This window comes from Scyliorhinus torazame, chromosome 24 (assembly GCF_047496885.1).
Source record: "Scyliorhinus torazame isolate Kashiwa2021f chromosome 24, sScyTor2.1, whole genome shotgun sequence".
In the NCBI taxonomy this organism is placed as follows: domain Eukaryota; kingdom Metazoa; phylum Chordata; class Chondrichthyes; order Carcharhiniformes; family Scyliorhinidae; genus Scyliorhinus; species Scyliorhinus torazame.
The window spans coordinates 51,205,366-51,223,519 of record NC_092730.1 but is presented as its reverse complement, the minus strand read 5'-3'; the positions used below and the strand labels follow the sequence as shown (position 1 = coordinate 51,223,519).

General features: G+C 45.7%; 3 non-coding genes across 3 annotated transcripts; 1 reads left to right on the top strand and 2 right to left on the bottom strand.

The window, feature by feature from the left end:
• Positions 1–2,138: 2,138 nt before the first annotated feature.
• trnak-cuu (transfer RNA lysine (anticodon CUU)) lies at positions 2,139–2,211 on the bottom strand. The gene has a single exon. It is a non-coding gene; the product is annotated as a tRNA-Lys (tRNA).
• Positions 2,212–9,962: 7,751 nt separating this feature from the next.
• trnap-agg (transfer RNA proline (anticodon AGG)) lies at positions 9,963–10,054 on the top strand. The gene is made up of 2 exons: positions 9,963–9,998; positions 10,019–10,054. It is a non-coding gene; the product is annotated as a tRNA-Pro (tRNA).
• A 6,647-nt stretch (positions 10,055–16,701) lies between these two features.
• Positions 16,702–16,791, bottom strand: trnar-ucg (transfer RNA arginine (anticodon UCG)). The gene is given in 2 exon segments: positions 16,702–16,737; positions 16,755–16,791. It is a non-coding gene; the product is annotated as a tRNA-Arg (tRNA).
• Positions 16,792–18,154: the final 1,363 nt, after the last annotated feature.

Sequence of the window (18,154 nt, the reverse complement as noted above, 5' to 3'; positions counted from 1 at the left end):
CGTTGGGCTGATGTCACCACACTGCAGTTTCTTGCGACCTTGGGCCGAGCAGTTGCGATCCCAAGCTGTGATGCAGCCCGATAGGATGCTCTCTGTGGTACATCTGTAGACGTTTGTGAGAGTCGATGCAGACATGACGAATTTCCTCTCCTTCCATAGGAGGTAGAGACGATGTTGGGTTTCTAGACTGTTGCATCAACATGAGTGGACCAGGACAGACTGTTGGTGAGGATGACACCCAGAAATGTAATGCTATCCACCATCTCCACTTCGCAGCCATTGATGTAGAGGGGTGTGTGTGTAGTGCAACGCTTCCTGGCGTCGATGATCAGTTCCTTGATCTTTCCGACATTTAGTGACAGGCTGTTTTAGGTACACGATGCAACCAAGTGATTTATCTACCTTCTGTGTCTGATTCGTCATTGTTTGCGATACGACCTACCGCAGTGGTATCATCCACAAACTTATAGCTTGAGTTGGAGCTAAATCCTGCCACACAGGATATGCCTCCATATTCAGCGGGTCCGGCCATGACAAGACTGAAGAACGATCACTCGTCTATCCAATCAGTGAGGTTTGCCTCACTGTGAGACAAGATTAGCAGAGAGAAAACCAGATGAATTAGATTCAGATCACCCGGTTATACTAGAACTGAATCATGAAAACCCCTCCTTCTCATAATTGCCGTTCCAGCCTCCCGGCGCCAGAATGTGGTGACTCGGGCTTTTCACAGTAACTTCATTGAAGCCAACTTGTGGCAATAACAGATTATTATTATTATTATTATTATTTTTATTGCTCCTCGCCTGAGGTATGACTGACCAAATGATAGACAGCCGGGAAATTAACGACCATTGAGGAGTTACTGGTACCTGAGGCTTGGTTGGAATGTTGGTTTTAAAGGTTCATCATGAAATCTAGAGATAAAAACCCGGGAAAGTGGACATGAGGATTATCATGAAATCATTAAAATGTAAAAGGAGGCAATTCTGCCCATCGACTCTGCAACGATATTCTGAAAGAGTTTCTGTGTCCCCACCACATCCCTGTAACACCACCCAACTTTCTGAACACCAAGGAGCAATTTAGCATGGACAGTCCACCTAACCCGCACACATTTGGACTGTGCGAGGAAATCGGAGCATCCGGAGGAAACCCACACAGACACGGAGAGAAAGTGCAAACTCCACACAGTCAGTGACCAAAGGCTGGAATTGAACCCGGATCGCAGGCGCTGTGAGGTAGCCACTGTGACAACGTGCCACCGTATGAGGTCATAACACGTCATGTGGCGGATCAATCATAATCTCATTAAAATACGGAGCATATACGATGGGCTGAATGGCCTACTTCTGCTCCTACGTCTTATACCCTGGTATTGTGTAAATGTGTTCCGGTTCTTGTTATACCAACACAGACACCGCGTGTCGACTGCATCTGATTATCTGGCGCAGAGAAGGTGATTGTGGAATACATGTCGTACCCATCAAACTCTGCTACTCACCTGACTGAGATTTGTTCTGTATCAGTAAATCACAGGTAGTGGAGGGAACACTCTGCATCTCAGTCTCAACAGTTTGTGAGAGCAGGATTCCTTCATTATGAGTCAATGTCTGGTGCTGTATGTGAGGGTGGGATTCAGTCTCTATTAGACATTGGTACTGAATGTCAGTGCGGAAATCTGTGTGTATCTATCAATCACAATTACTGTTTGGGAAAAGTGAGATTAATACGTAACATCAGCACGGCCGTGACAGACAGAGAAAGACACACAGAAAAGCAGGAAGAGACTATCAGGGCACACACAATGTGCCGAGGTGGAGAGGGCCCTGTTTGTAAATGTATACCCTGCTGTGTAACTGAGCTCTCTGATATGCAACTGCTGGAACCGTGAGTCTGCCGGTGACAGATCTTCAGTGTGGTTCAGTCAAATCAATCCCTGTTGTGGAAATGTGATCCGTCTGAAGCAGAACCTTTCTGCGCCATTCATGAGACGAAATTTCAATTCCAGATTTATTAAATCTTATCACCAAGGGTTAGTTCAGACCTCTGGATTCCCAGTCCAGCGACATGACCTTGTGTTCCTGTTAGGAAGACAGTTCATTCAGCATCAATATTTTCAGATAATAATATAGACGCGCCCAACGTGAGGCTCGAACACACGACCCTGGGATTAAGAGTCCCATGCTCGACCGACTGAGCTAGCCGGGCTGATGCTGCGCTAATTATTAAACCTCTTCTTGAGGAGAGTAGCTGCGGTGCTCATTCGGAGGGTCAGTGCTGACACGTTGGGCCGAATGGTCTTCTGTGCTGGACATTCTACGATTCGATGATACAAGGAGGTTGATGCGGTGGAGTCCTTCTGCCATACTGCCCACTCCTGACACCATGTAGAAATGCTGGTCTCTCAATGACTGGCGACCAAGGAGTTGTAATAAAAAATAACTGGTTTAATAATTAAGCAGCTGCTCCTGGCTTGTGCTCTGACCGCGATCCGTGGAACTGCCGGAATCCAGACACGTGATCATGTTAGTTGCGTCATCAGGTCATCATGTGACCATTCGGTCTGCACAGGTCTCCCTCTGTAATTTCTAGATTCATCATTTTAATTTTCTTCCAGACTGGGAAGGGCAGTGCTGCTGCATTTGAAAAGAAACATGAATTTCTAATATATTTCCAATTTAACTGATGTTGTTACACAAAATATTTATTCAGTGGAATTGTGCGTTTCGGGAGCTGAGATTTCCGAGTCTCTCCAAATCGAATGGTCATTTTCAACGAAAATTCAATCCCTCCTCACATAAACCCCGGGGCCCCGTTGGTCGCTTGAATGCAACAACTTCCTGGAGTGATTCCAGGCTGGTTTTAGAATGTATTCTATCGACCAAATTGATGTTGAATGACGCAGCTGTGATGGTCGAGTGGTTGGACCTGAAATGAAATAGTGTTTCCCCGCGCAGATTCGAATCCTGCTCGCAGCGACTGTGATTCGAAATGTTTGTTTAACTCCCCCGGGAAGCTGCCGGTCGACAATTAATCGGAATTTTGGTTGGTTGTCTGTTAACGGTATGAACATTTATCGAATTCAGTTTTTTCGAAAAACGTTCTTCTTAAAAACTAAACGGGGCTGGTTTAGCACAGGGCTAAATCGCTGGCTTTGAAAGCAGACCAAAGCAGGCCAGCAGCACGGTTCAATTCCCGTACCAGCCTCCCCGAACAGGCGCCGGAATGTGGCGACTAGGGTCTTTTCACAGTAACTTCATTTGAAGCCTACTTGTGACAATAAGCGATTTTCATTTCATTTTTCAATATAAAGATAAATAAGGAACTCACACTCAAAGCAACAATCAATAAATAATAACATTTCCTGCAACGTTTGGAAGGAGAAGCAGCAACGGCAGCGAATGGAAACGTGGTTTGGTTTCATTCAGGTGAATGTATTTCTGGGGAACATGATCGAGGCAGAAATGGAACATATTTGAAAATTATTTTCTTGTTTTCTTTCCTTTGTCTCTCTATCTATTTCTTTGTTTCTTTCTCTCTCCCTCACACCTTGTTTTTGTGCTTCTCCGGGGACTGATTGGATACACAGTGAAACTCAGCCCCATCTCACCCCAACTCTTTTGGACGAATACATCGTGGCGATGGACGGGCCTGAATCAGTGGAAGAATCGACAAACTATTCCATTCTTGGCTCTGTGAGAAGTTCCATTCCTGGTTGTGAGTTGGCTCTGAGATAAAGGGATCGAGAGAGAACGAGGTGACTGAAGTCTGACTCTTACTCTGAAAACCAGTTAGTGCGCCCTTGTAGAAAGTGGATGTGTCTGAGAACAGGAGGAAAGCAGATCATGGGCCTGTGATTGATTTTATTGAACAGGACCTTGAGAAGTGAAGCAGACTTCTAACCAGTCAGCGCCTGTCTGAGAATTGGCAAGGAATTAAGGCTGATATTGAGACAGTTCATAGTGAATTGTTACAACAAATCTAATCTTCAAGAGGTGTTGGTATATTGATTTCAGAGAGACTGTCATAGTTTCTTTAAAGACCAGTAGCGCTTGTTTTTGTTTTGTTCGGTAATTTGGGGAATCTATTTGTTGCGATGCAGTTGGTCAATATCTGTGCCTCTTGCTTGTCCAGCTCCCCGGGCAGCAGCAGCTCCATTCCTATCCAGATGTGTGGACAGAAACGGCAAACCCACATTATTGTATCCCCGCGCAGGTTAGAACCCCGCTCGGAGCGGCTCTGCTCCGGAATATTTACTCAGCTCCATAAACAAACCACTGACCACACAAATGATCGGGTCCCTTTGCCTCCCATTCATGGTTTTCACCCAATTTAGCTGTTTGGGGAATGAAAGTAAAAAATTATCGCGTCTGATAATTAATATTTCTAAATAAACTACACTAAACATATGAAACAATACTTAATAAATGATACTTAACCAATATTATTCAATATTAATAAAGTGTCCTGCAACGTTTGGAAGGAAATGCCCATCCCATCCGGGCAGGATATGTTGGTAATGGACCGGAGTGAAACATTCCCAGACCATGTCCAACATGTTTCTCCTCAGCATGAAAACTCCCCGCAGAAAGACTGAAACAGACGCTCATTTGACCACATCATGATTAACATCATGGTTTGCACTGAGTGCTGAATTTGGTGCATTTGAGTGCTATAGTGAGAGTTTGGTGACTGAGGGAGTTAGGTGAGAAGGGAGTAAGGTGCTCCTTTCATTTCGTTTCCTACATTTCCGCAAAGAGCGAGAAGGGATCCAGGAGTTTACAGAGAGTGCAGCTGACTGGGAGCAGAGTCGGAGGGCGAGGTCCAGTTGGTCCACAGGGCAGCTATATTCTGTAAGGTAAGAGGGAATGGAGGCGAGGCCTGTTGCATGCTCCTCCTGTAGGATGTAGGTGGTGAGGGATACCACAGGTGTCCCCACAGACTATACCTGCGAGCAGTGCACCCAACTCCAGCTCCTCGGAGACCGTGTTAGGGAACTGGAGCTGGATGAACTTCGGATCATCTGGGAGGCAGAAGGGGTTATAGAGAAGAGTTAACGGGAGGTAACCACACCCAAGGTACAGGACAAGAGTCGTTGGGTTACAGTCAGGGGAAAGAAAACAAACAGGCAGACAGTGCAGGGATCCCTCGTGGCTGTTCCGCTTCAAAACAAGTATAACGTTTTGGATGCTGTTGGGGGGGGGGGGGATGAACTACCGGGGGAAGGTCCTAGCGGCCATGTCTCTGGCACTGAGTCTGGCTCTGGGGCTCAGAAGGGAAGGGGGAGTATAGAAAAGAAATAGTAGTAGGAGATTCAATGGTTCGGGGAATAGATAGGAGATTATGTGGTCGCGAGCGAGACTCCCGGAAGGTATGTTGCCTCCCGGGTGCCAAGGACAGGGATGTCTCGGATCGTGTCTTCAGGATCCTTAAGGGGGAGAGTGAGCAGCCAGAAGTTGTGGTACACATTGGTACCAACGACATTGGTCGTAAAAGGGGTGTGGAGGTAATAAACGCGTTTAGGGAGTTAGGCTGGAAGTTAAAAGCCAGGACAGACAGAGTTGTCATCTCTGGTTTGTTGCCGGTGCCACATGACAGCGAGGCTAGGAATAGGGAGAGAGTGCAGCTGAGCACGTGGCTGCAGGAATGCTGTAGGAGGGAGGGCTTCAGGTATTTGGATAATTAGCATGCATTCTGGGGAAGGTGGGACCTGTACAAGCAGGATGGGTTGCATTTGAACCAGAGGGGCACCCATATCCTGGGATGGAGGTTTTCTAGTACTCTTCGGGAGGGTTTAAACTAATTTGGAGGGGAATAAGAACCGGATTTGTAGTCCAGCAACTAAGGTAGCCGATATTCAGGACTCCAAAGTGTGCAGTGAGGCAGTGGGGAAGGGAACACTGACAAAGGAGAGTACTTGCAGGCACGGAGTTGGGTTGAAGTGTGTATACTTCAACGCAAGAAGCATCAGGAATAAGGTGGGTGAACTTATGGCATGGATTGGTACTTGGGACTACGATGTGGTGGCCATCACGGACACTTGGATAGACGAGGGGCAGGAATGGCTGTTGGAGGTCCCTGGCTGTAGATGTTTCAATAAGATTAGGGAGGGTGGTAAAAGAGGTGGAGGGGGGGGGGGGCGTTTTTAATTAGAGATAGGATAACAGATGCAGAAAGGCAGTTCGAGAAGTATCTGCCTACTGAGGTAGTATGGGTTGAAGTCAGAAATAGGAAAGGGGCAGTCACCTTGTTGGGAGTTTTCGATAGGCGACCCAATAGTAGCAGAGATGTGGAGGAACAGATTGGGTAACAGATTTTGGAAAGGTGCAGAAGTCACAGGATAGTAGACATGGGTGACTTCAACTTCCCAAACATTGAGTGGAAACTCTTTCGAGCAAATAGTTTGGATGGGGTGGTGTTTGTGCAGTGTGTCCAGGAAGATTTTCTAACACAGTATGTAGATTGTCCGACCAGAGGGGAGGCCATATTGGATTTGGGACTTGGCAATGAACCAGGGCAAGTGATAGATTTGTTAGTGGGGGAGCATTTTGGAGATAGTGACCACAATTCTGTGACTTTCACTTTAGTAAAGGAGAGGGATAGGTGCGTGCAACAGGGCAAGGTTTACAATTGGGGGAAGGGTAAATACGATGTTGTCAGACAAGAATTCAAGTGCATAAGTTGGGAACATTGGCTGTCAGGGAAGGACACAAGTGAAATGTGGAACTTGTTCAAGGAACAGGTACTACATACCCTTGATATGTATGTCCCTGTCAGGCAGGGACGAGATGGTCGAGTGAGGAAACTATGGTTGACAAGAGAGGTTGAATGTCTTGTTAAGAGGACAAGGAGACTTATGTAAGGCTGAGGAAACAAGGTTCAGACAGGGCGCTGGAGGGATACAAGATAGCCAGGAGGGAACTGAAGAAAGGGATTAGGAGAGCTAAGAGAGGGCATGAAAAATCTTTGGCGGGTAGGATCAAGGAAAACCCCAAGGTCTTTTACACACATGTGAGACATATGAGAATGACTAGAGCGAGGGTAGGTCCGATCAAGGACAGTAGCGAGAGATTGTGTATTGAGTCTGAAGAGACAGGAGAGGTCTTGAACGAGTACTTTTCTTCAGTATTTACAAATGAGAGGGGCCATATTGTTGGAGAGGACAGTGTGAAACAGACTGGTAAGCTCGATGAAATACTTGTTCGGAAGGAAGATGTGTTGGTCATTTTGAAAAACTTTAGGATAGTCAAGTACCCCGGGCCTGACGGGATATATCCAAGGATTCTATGGGAAGCCTGAGATGAAATTTCAGAGCCGTTGGCAATTATCTTTTTGTCCTCACTGTCAACAGGGGTGGTACCAGGGGATTGGAGAGTGGCGAATGTCGTACCCGTGTTCAAAAAAGGGAATAGGGATAACCATTGGAATTACAGCCAAGTTAGTCTTACTTCGGTGGTAGGCAAAGTAATGGAAAGAGTACTGAGGGATAGGATTTCTGAACATCTGGAAAGACACTGCTTGATTAGGGATAGTCAGCACGGATTTGTGAGGGGTAGGTCTTGCCTTACAAGTCTTATTGAATTCTTTGAGGAGGTGACCAAGCATGTGGATGAAGGTAAAGCAGTGGATGTCATGTACATGGATTTTAGTAAGGCATTTGATAAGGTTCCTCATGGTAGGCTTATTCAGAAAGTAATGAGGCATGGGATAGTGGGACATTTCGCCAGTTGGATAACGAACTGGCTAACCGATAGAAGTCAGAGAGCGGTGGTGGATGGCAAATATTTCGCCTGGATCCCAGTTACCAGTGGCGTACCGCAGGGATCAGTTCTGGGTCCTCTGCTGTTTGTGATTTTCATTAATGACTTGGATGAAGGAGTTGAAGGGTGGGTCAGTAAATTTGCAGACGATACGAAGATTGGTGGAGTTGTGGATAGTGAGGAGGGCTGTTGTCGGCTGCAAAGAGACATAGATAGGATGCAGAGCTGGGCTGAGAAGTGGCAGATGGAGTTTAAACCTGAAAAGTGTGAGGTTGTCCATTTTGGAAGGACAAATATGAATGCAGAATACAGGGTTAACGGTAGGGTTCTTGGCAATGTGGAGGAGCAGAGAGATCTTGGGGTCTATGTTCATACATCTTTGAAAGTTGCCACTCAAGTGGATAGAGCTGTGAAGAAGGCCTATGGTGTGCTAGCATTCATTAGCAGAGGGATTGAATTTAAGAGCCGTGAGGTGATGATGCAGCTGTACAAAACCCTGGTAAGGCCACATTTTGTGTACTGTGTACAGTTCTGGTTGCCTCATTTTAGGAAGGATGTGGAAGCTTTGGAAAAGGTGCAAAGGAGATTTGTCAGGATGTTGCATGGAATGGAGAGTAGGTCTTACGAGGAAAGATTGAGGGTGCTTGGCCTTTTCTCATTAGAACCGAGAAGGATGAGGGGTTACTTGATAGATGATCAGGGGAATAGACAGAGTAGACAGTCAGAGACGTTTCCCCCGGGTGGACAAACCATTGCAAGGGGACATACAGTTAAGGTGAATGGTGGAAAATATAGGGATGATGTCAGAGGTAGGTTCTTTACCCAGATTGTAGTGGGGTCATGGAATGCACTGCCTGTGGAAGTAGTTGAGTCGGAAACATTATGGACTTTCAAGCAGCTATTGGATAGGTACATGGATTACGGTAGAATGATATAGTGTAGATTAATTTCTTCTTAAGGGCAGCACGGTGGCATTGTGGATAGCACAATTGCTTCACAGCTCCAGGGTCCCAGGTTCAATTCCGGCTTGGATCACTGTCTGTGTGGAGTCTGCACATCCTCCCCGTGTTTGCATGGGTTTCCTCCGGGTGCTCCGTTTTCCTCCTACAGTCCAAGGGTGGGCTGCTCTTTCCGGGGGCTGGTGCAGACTCGATTGGCCAAATGGCCTCCTTCTGCACTGTATATTCTATGATTAATCTAGGACAAAGGGCCGGCACAACATCGTGGGCTGAAGGGCCTGTTCTGTGCTGTAATTTTCGATGTTCTATCACTCACACCTTAACCATGAGGCCACTGATGAAGTCATGATGACTTCGAATTTCTCCTAAAATGCCAACTGAACACACTGACTGGCAGAATGACATTACCCACGTGATTGGCGAGACGCAACCACAGGCTGACTTGGCGAGTGGTGAAATCTGACATCACTGCTTCTGGTCATCACCAGTACAGAGAGATAAATGTCACATTGTTCATTCACATTTCTGATTTATTATGTGGGGAAACTGATGGGCTTTGGGACGCAATTAAAAGTTATTTTAAGTGAGATCAAATCAGCGGCTGGCTAGTTGTGTGCCACACACAGCAGCAGAGACTGCAGACAGAGAATGAATCGAATATTCACATGTCACACCGGAGAACACATCGGAGAACACTTCAGCAGTCAAGGACATTCAGCCTCTGACCACCGGGTCAGCGTTCTCCAAGCCGGCCTTCAGGACGCGCGACAATGCAGAATCGACAAACAGAAACATGTAGCCACGTTCCGCACCCATGAGTGCGGCCTCAACCGGGTCCTTGGATTCATGTCGCATTACATTCACCCCCCACCATCTGGCCTGGGCTTGCGAAATACTCAGCAAGAGCAACGACTGGGCCCGTATGTCTTTTATTCTGTTCAGTAAGACGTCTGACAACAACAGGTTAAAGTCCAACAGGTTTGTTTCAAACACTAGCTTTCGGAGCACTGCTCCTTCCTCAGGTTCTGTTTTATTTTGTTCGCAGTGGAGGCCAACAAACCCAAAATACCCCAATTTACCCAATGATCCCAGTACGAAAAGCAAGGGACAACAATTTTTCTTTTGATTTTATTTTAACAACGAAACCAAATTGAACAGGAATATAGAAGCGCATTGAGCTGATACAATAAGCTTCGGGAGGCAATGAGAAGCTGGTTTGAGTGAGCTGTGATCTTCGGTTGGTTCGTTGGTCTAGGGGTATGATTCTCGCTTAGGGAGCTTCCATTTGCGATAAAATGCGAGAGGTCCCGGGTTCAAATCCCGGACGAGCCCTGTTTTTTTAAATCAGGACGATCGATATGGTGTCATTGACTGAAATCGGGAGCAGGGTTGAGCTCCAGAGAATATATCAGTGCAGAACATGTGAAGAAACGAACACGACATTTACAGACCGTTTCACCATGGTGTCGGACTCTGAATTTATCCTCAGATATCAAGTAAAACAAACGAACGCTTGTGCATCCAGGTAGCTGGCTGAATGCAATGGTTGTATGTAACCTTTGATTTATTTGCTGAACAAGAATCTTTCAATCTCCGCCTTAAAAATAATCAATGTCCCGCTTCCACACCTTCTGAGGCAGAGTTCCAAAGTCGCACAACTCTCTGAGAGGGAGACATTTCCAAATCTCCGACCGAAAAGGGCGAAATCCTTGTTTATCTCTGCCCAATAGTTCTGCTCTCACCCACAAGCAGTGACATCCTTTCCACGTCCACCTTGTCAAGACCATTCAAAATCTGGTGTACTTCAATCAAATTAACTGTCAGTCTTCACATCTCCACTGGAAACAAGTGCAGTCTGTCTAACCTTTCCTCATTAGAAACCCCGCTCATTCCTGGCACCAATCGAGGAAACCTCCTCTGAACCGTCTCCAACGTATTTACATCTTTCCCCAAATAAGGAGACCAAAACTGCACAGCATTAGCGAAATGTTACAGCTCCTGGCTTAAAAGGGACAGTAGTAATAGGGACAGTAGGATATAAATGTGGCTGAATATTAAGAACAGAATGTAATGGTCAATTAGAGACTTTTCGGACTGGAAGAAGGTTTGTAGTGTTCCACATGGGTTCCTACTGGAATATTTGCTTTCCCTGATATATAACAATGTGCTAGATCATGGTGCACAGGGAACAGTTTCAAAGTTTGATGATGGTACAAACTTGGAAATTTTGTAAATTGAGACGTGGACAATCTGGATAGAACTTCAAAAAGATTTTCAATCTGGAGACGTGTGAGATGATGCATTTTGGTAGGGAAGTATAGAATCATAGAATTTACAGTGCAGAAGGTGGCCATTCGGACCATGGAATCTGCACCGGCTCTTCAAAGAGCACCCCACTGAAAACCACACCTCCACCCTGTCCCCGTATCCCAGCAACCCCATCTAACCTAAGGGCAATTTAGCATGGCCAATCCACCTAAACTGCACATCTTTGGAGTGTGGAAGGAAACCGGAGCACCCGGAGGAAACCCACGCAGACACAGGGAGAACACAGACACTGATCCAAGCGCGATCCGAACCTGAGACCCAGCGCTCTGAAGCCATAGTGCTAACCATTATGCTACGGTGCTGCCATTCAAATATTTATGGGATGAAGGAGCAGAGAGAAGTGGGTGTATGTGTGGATAGACCATTGAAGGTAGCAGGACAGGTGGAGAGAACAGACAATAAAGCAGATCTTATTCTGGGTTTATTCCGAATGGAAAAGAAAACAAGAGGAAGGAGGTTATGCTGAATCTGTACAAGGCGCCAGTTAGACATCAGATGGAATATTTTGCACAGCTCTGGGAGCCACAATATTGGAAGGCTGTGGACGTATTGGGCAGCGTGCAGAAGAGGTTTATAGAATAGGTTCCATTTATGAGGCTAGATTGGAGATGTTGGGAATGTTCTCCTTGGACAGAATCAGGCTGAGGGTAGATTTGATCGAGATGTTCAAAATCATGAGCGGGCGAGGCGAAGTAAATAGAGCGAAACAGTTCCCCCGAGTTAAAAGAGCAAGAATGAGAGGGCACAGATTTCAGTTGATTTGCAAAGGAAGCAGATGTGATGTTTGAAAAAGAAGCACTTTTGCACAACGAGTTCTTCGGGTCTGGAATGCACTGACTGGAAGTGTGGTGCAGGCAGGTTCAACTGAAGCGTTCAAGAGGGCATCAGGTGATTACTTGAATAGAAAAAACTTGCAACAGTTCGGGGACAGGGCGGGGGAATAGCACTAACTCGTAATGCTTGTTTGGAGAGACGGTGTAAACACGATTGTCCAAATGACCTCTTTCTGCGCTGTAACCATTCTCTGATCCTGTGATGTGGTTTCACCAATTCACTGTATCACTCAAGAATAACTCCCTTACTTTTATGTTCAACTCCTCTCGTAATAAGGATAGAAATCTACTCACCTTCTTAATTACTTGTTGCACTGACACACTCAGTTTTCGTGATTCATGCATCAGCAAACCGAGATCCCTCGTAATTCTGCAGCCGTTGGACGTCGAAGTAAAGCTCTGTTTATTTTTACTCTACCTGCCAAAGCGAAACCCTGCGCTTTTTAAACATTGTTTTGGAGCTGCCAGGTTTCTGTCACTCACTCAACCTCTCTGTATCCGTCTGTAAGCTGCTTCTGTCCTCTTCACAACATACTTCACTCCCTATCTTTGTGTGATTTTCAAAACTTCCCCACTCAATGGGCTTTGTCCAGATATAAAATCCTGGAACAAGCAGACGTGAATCCTGACGTGATTTAACACGCAGCCTTCGGATCGGCATTCAGAAGCGCTATCGGGCGCCACAAGACCTCCTGTCGAAGATTAAATTTCAATGCTGACAGATTTCCTCATTTACACCTTGATTATATTCTGTAAAGTGACGATCAGAAGAGAATCATGTAAGGAAACAGAATATTCGCTCCCTCGCTCCTTTCCCTCTTTACTTCCTGTTGATTTACATCGAATGGAAGAGTAACAGGAAAAATAAATAACCAGAGAGCAGAAACACAACATTACCCTGTGGGGTCAATTTATTCTCAAATGTCTCAATATATTGAGTGAGTGAGAAATACTTTAGCCTTTAGAGTTCAAAATGAATCTGAATCTGATTGAATCCACGAATGATAGAGTTTTATGTCCTTTTGTTTCTAATCGGTGAGATGCTGCAAATTGTGGACCAGCAGTTCCCCAAGTACAAGGGAGCAGTTCCATCCTTTCTTTTCTTCCTTCCTACATTGTTCTCTCCGTTTCTCCTTTCTCACCGAGATGGTAAAATGTTGGGAATTCCAGTTTAATTTCCTCTTCAGGCGGTGTTTTGTCAATTCCAAACGATATTGAACATTCCAATCAAATGCATTTGTTATTTCCCATTGTTGCTCCCTGTGTTTATTGTGTTGTATTCTCTCACTGTCTGTTTATGATCAATGTTCCGTCTCGCTGTCTGTTCCTGTGAAGATCAGCGTCACCTCCCGCCTAGCAGCCTTTAAGTTGCTCTGCGCCAATCATAGAAACATAAACAAATGGAGCATAAGGAGGCCCTTCGGCCCTTCGTGCCTTCTCTGCCATTCATTGTGATCATGGCTGATCATCCAACCCAATTGGCTGATCCCTCCTTCCCCCGCCTCCCCTCCCGTATTGTTGATTGCCTTCACCCCACGTGCGTCATCAAACTGTTTCTTGAAAATATAGTGGTTTTGCCTCAGCAAATTGCTGTGGGAGCAAATTCCAATCTGACCAAACTCTGCGTAAAGACATTTATACTCTTCTCCGTCCAACACGGTCTACCCCATATCCTCAGACTGTGACCCCTGGTTCTGAACATCCCACCATCAGGAGCATTCTTCCTGCATCAACTCTGTCCAGTCCTTTTGGAATTCGACAGCTTTCTATGAAATCCCCTCATTCTTCTGAACGCCAGCGAATACAATCGCAACCGCCCAGTCTCTCCTCATACGTCAGACCTTTAATCCCAGGAATCAGTGTGCTGTACCTCCGCTGCGCTCCCTCTACAGCAAGAACACCCTTTCTCAGAGAAGGAGACCAAATGTGCACACGATATTCCAGACCTGGCCTCACCAGGGCCCTGGATAATTGCACCAAGAATATTCCTGCTCCTGCACTGAAATCCTCTCGCGATGAAGGCCAACATACTATTGACCTCCTTTCCCGCCTGCTGCACCTGCAAGCTCACCCTCAGCAACAGGTGTACGAGGACCGCCAGGTCTCGTTCCACATTCCCCTCTCCTATTAATGGACATTCAGATGACAATCTGCCTTCCTGGTTTTGCTCCCAAAGTGTATAACCTCACATTTATACATATTATACATTCATCTGCCATTCATTTTCCCACTCACTCAACTCATGTGGAGTTAGAGCAATTCATCCTGTCAGTTCGCATTTCATTATAGTTGGATTCCAGCTTGTGTGACTATCTGTGTGGAGTTTACACTTTACCCCGTGTCTTCATGGGTTTTTTCAGTGTGTTCCTGTTTCGTCCCACAGTGTAGGTTGGGTGGATTCGTCATGAGCAAGTGCGGGGTTATGAGGAGAAGCGGAAGAGGGGGTCCAGGTCGAGTACGCTTTCTGAAGTTCGGTGCAGGCTCAAGAGGCCGAATGTCCTGCAGGGTTTCTCTGGATAACAAATTAGAATCGTCAGAACTCCGACATTGACGGGATGTTTGAGGCGTCCGAGGGATGTCCATCATGATGCGATCAATTGTTTGTATCTTTCAGTCTTTCCGCGGTGTTTTATTTACAATGTGTAGAAACATGTTGGACATGGTGTTGAAGTGTTTCCCATCAGTCCAATCAGAACAATCCCTGAGTTGACATGATGGAAATGTAATTTGCTGACAGGAACAACATTTCCAACACTTCACATCTGGCTGCATATCTGGACCAATGCATTTAGACAACCTTCTTCCGTTAGTTATTGGGGATGTTAAAAGTCAGGTTTGGTGAAGTCAGGTTACATGGCGAGTTGGCCGAGAGGTGACTGTGATGCGCTGCTAATCCATTGTGCTTTGCATCTGCGGGTTTGAATCCAGTCTCGTCGACACGGAACTAGGATGAAGGTTAGATTCGGAGTTCAACAGGCCTGAGGAATGAATCTTCTTGCACCAATCTCTATACCGATATTCCTAATCCTCTGTCTGATAATCGATTTAAATCACGACACCAGCTTTGGGCAGGAGTTTGGCACCATGAAAACATGCGGCTTCAGAATCTCTAAAACAGACGCCAGCTTCATCTGGGGCACTGCTGGCAGATTTTGTCTTTCCAGAACCGGCCACCCAGCCGTGAAAACAAGTTCATCAGATGAGCTCATTACACTGTAAGACGGAGGAGCAGAAGTAGGTCATTCGGCCAATCGTGTCTGCTCCACCATTCAGATAGGTTTTAACTGATCTGATATAATCCTCAAACCCACTTTCCCACATCATCCCCATAATCCTTGATTTCCTTACTGATTAAAAATCTGTCTGTATCAGCCTTGAACATATTAACTGACCCAGCCTGACAGCCCTATTCGGTTACAAAAATGGTTCCACAGATACACTATAGTCTGAGAGAAGAAATTACTCATCATCCCTGCTTTGAATGGGCGGCCCCTTACTCTGAGATCATTCCCTTTGGTCCGAGACTCTCCCACATGAAGAAACAACCTCTCAGCATCCACCCTGTTAATCCCCTTGTAAATCGATTAAATCGGTGAATTTGAATGGTGGGATTTCTTACGTGTCCCAAAGTTTAGTTCAGGCCTCTGGATTCCCAATCCAGTGACATAATCTTTCATCCCTCTGGACATAAAACAGTTGATTCAGCTCATTGTTAACATCTTGGGCCAGTGGGCCTATGAATGGCAAATGGTGTTTAATTTGGATAAATGTGGGGAGATGCATTTTGGTTGATCCAATCAGAGCTGGACTCGTTCAATTAATAGTAAGGAGTTGGGTACAGTTATAGAACAAAAAGATCAAGGAGTGTACAGGTCCATAGCTCCTTGAAGATAGCGTCGTAGTCGGACAAAATGGTGAAGAAGGCATTCAGCATGCTCGGTTTTATTGGTCAGAATATTGAATACAGGAGTTGGGACGTCTTGTTGAAGTTGTGCAAGACATTGGTAAGACCACACACGGTATGCTGTGTTCAGTTATGGTCACCCTACTATCGGAAGGATATTGTTAACCTAGAAAGAGTGCAGAAGCAATTTACGAGGATGCTACCAGGACTTGATAGTCTGCGTTATAAGGAGCGGCTGGATAGGCCAGGACTTTTCCCCCTGTAGCTTGAGAGGCTTACGGGTGATCTTACAGCGATCTATAAAATAATGAGGAGCACAGATAAGGTAGGTAGTCGACACATTTCCCCAAAGGTAGATGTGTCTCGAACTAGAGGGCATTTGTATAAGGTGAGAGGGGAGAGATACTAAATAGACCAGGCAGGAAATTTCTTCACGCTGAGGGTGGTGAGTATCTGGGACGGGCTGCCAGAGGCAGGGGCGTGTACAATTTAATCTTTAAAAAATCAGTTGGACAGTTACATGGGCAGGATGGATAAGAGAGGGCCAAACACGGGCAAGTGGGACTAGCTTAGTGATAGAGACTGAACGGCATGATCAAGCTGGGCCGAACGGCCTGTTTTTATGCTGTAAACATCTATGACTCTATCCATCTTCCTGAGGACATTCGAATTTCCTCCACAGAATTGTATTGAACCGATTGATACATAATAATTTATTCTACACTTTATCTAAATTAGACAGATATTGTGGATTCATTAGGGGCTAAACAAAATATGAGAGACAATTGAATGAACAAAGTTACAAGAAATTACATTGCAAAAAACCACAACAGTGTTTGGATGGACAGGTGGAAGTTTGAGCTGAGGAGGGAAAACTCGGCTGTCAGCAAGTTTCACCGGATTTCTGTAAAAAACGACCGCGGCAGGACTCGAACCTGCAATCTTCTGATATCATCACTGAAATGCACCGAAGTCAGACGCCTTATCCATTAGGCCACGCGGCCACTGGGTATGATACGTGAGCTGATGTTTATCTCTTGTTAATAAATACAGCGATTCTATGTGTTTCATTTCTATTGTTTGGTGATCCGCTGTTTCCCAGATCCCAGAAAATACAAGGGAAAGCTCCAGTTGCCGGATATGGTCATTTTCAAAGTGGAAAAGCCCTTCACTCTGTGAGCTGTGAAGATTCATGGAGGCTCGGGGACTCTCAGGCCGGCCAGGGCTCTTTATCCGGCTCCATTCACAGGAAAAGTGACTTCAGTTTCCGCAATAACATCCACTCTCTCTGAAACCCCCAAACTGAAAATCAGTCTCACCGTTAAGGTGAAGACTGCGGACTGCGGTTCCCGCCCCTGCTGTTTAATACAGATCACTATAACTGTGTACATTGAGCAGAAAGAAATTGCAGTTGTTTGTAAACATTTCTTACTGAACTCACTGTCATTCTGCATTAACAGGACGAGTTTGAGTCTCGTGATATTTGATCCGATATTAAACCTTGCAAAAATATAAACTGAGCAGGTAAATCAGAAATATCCGGAAAAGATTATTTGAATTGCGCTTTTGAACGGAGTCATTTCAAAAACATTCCAACACAGAGAGAAATTCCTGGAACCAGCTGCAGAAAATCTCCGGGAGCCTGACGTGATTTGGACGCAACCTTCTGATGTGGAGTCGGACGCGCTACCTTAGCGCCAGAAGCCCAAGTTCTAATAACTGAACCTTTCTCCTCAGAGATTTATTTTTTATTTACACTTTGACGGTACACTGTAAATCAGCACCTGTGCGAAAGAAACTCAAAGAAGTCTGATTGAGGGATACTAAAGGGCCCTGAAGTAAAGCAGCTGTACCACGTGGTTAAGGTGATGCACAATAATCCATTGTGCTCTGTACAGGTGGCTTCATATCACATCCTCGTCTGTACCGTGTCTGTTGTGTCTCTGGTTAACTTGATGTGGGTGAAGTGAAAATGCTGTGATTTTTAGCTTTTGTTTGAGGCCTTGGGTGGTGAATAGTCAAACACTGTCCATACTGAAAGCACATTCATCGTGGCCGGAAACTTCCACAAGGCCAACCTCAAGAGTGTACTGCCAAAATTCCACCAGCACATCTCCTGTCCCACCAGGGGAGACAACACGATTGACCACTGCTCCTCAAAAATCAAGGGCACCTACCGTTCCATCCCGTGGCCGCACTTTGGAAAATCAGACCAAAGGACTGTGCTCCTTCTCCCGGCATCCAAGCAGAAACTTAAGCGGGAGAATCCAGCTAAGAAGGTCGTGCAGTGCTGGTCCGAGGAAGCAGAAGAGCTCTGACGTGACTGTTGGAGACAGTGGACTGGTCCATATTTAAGAACTCAGCAAC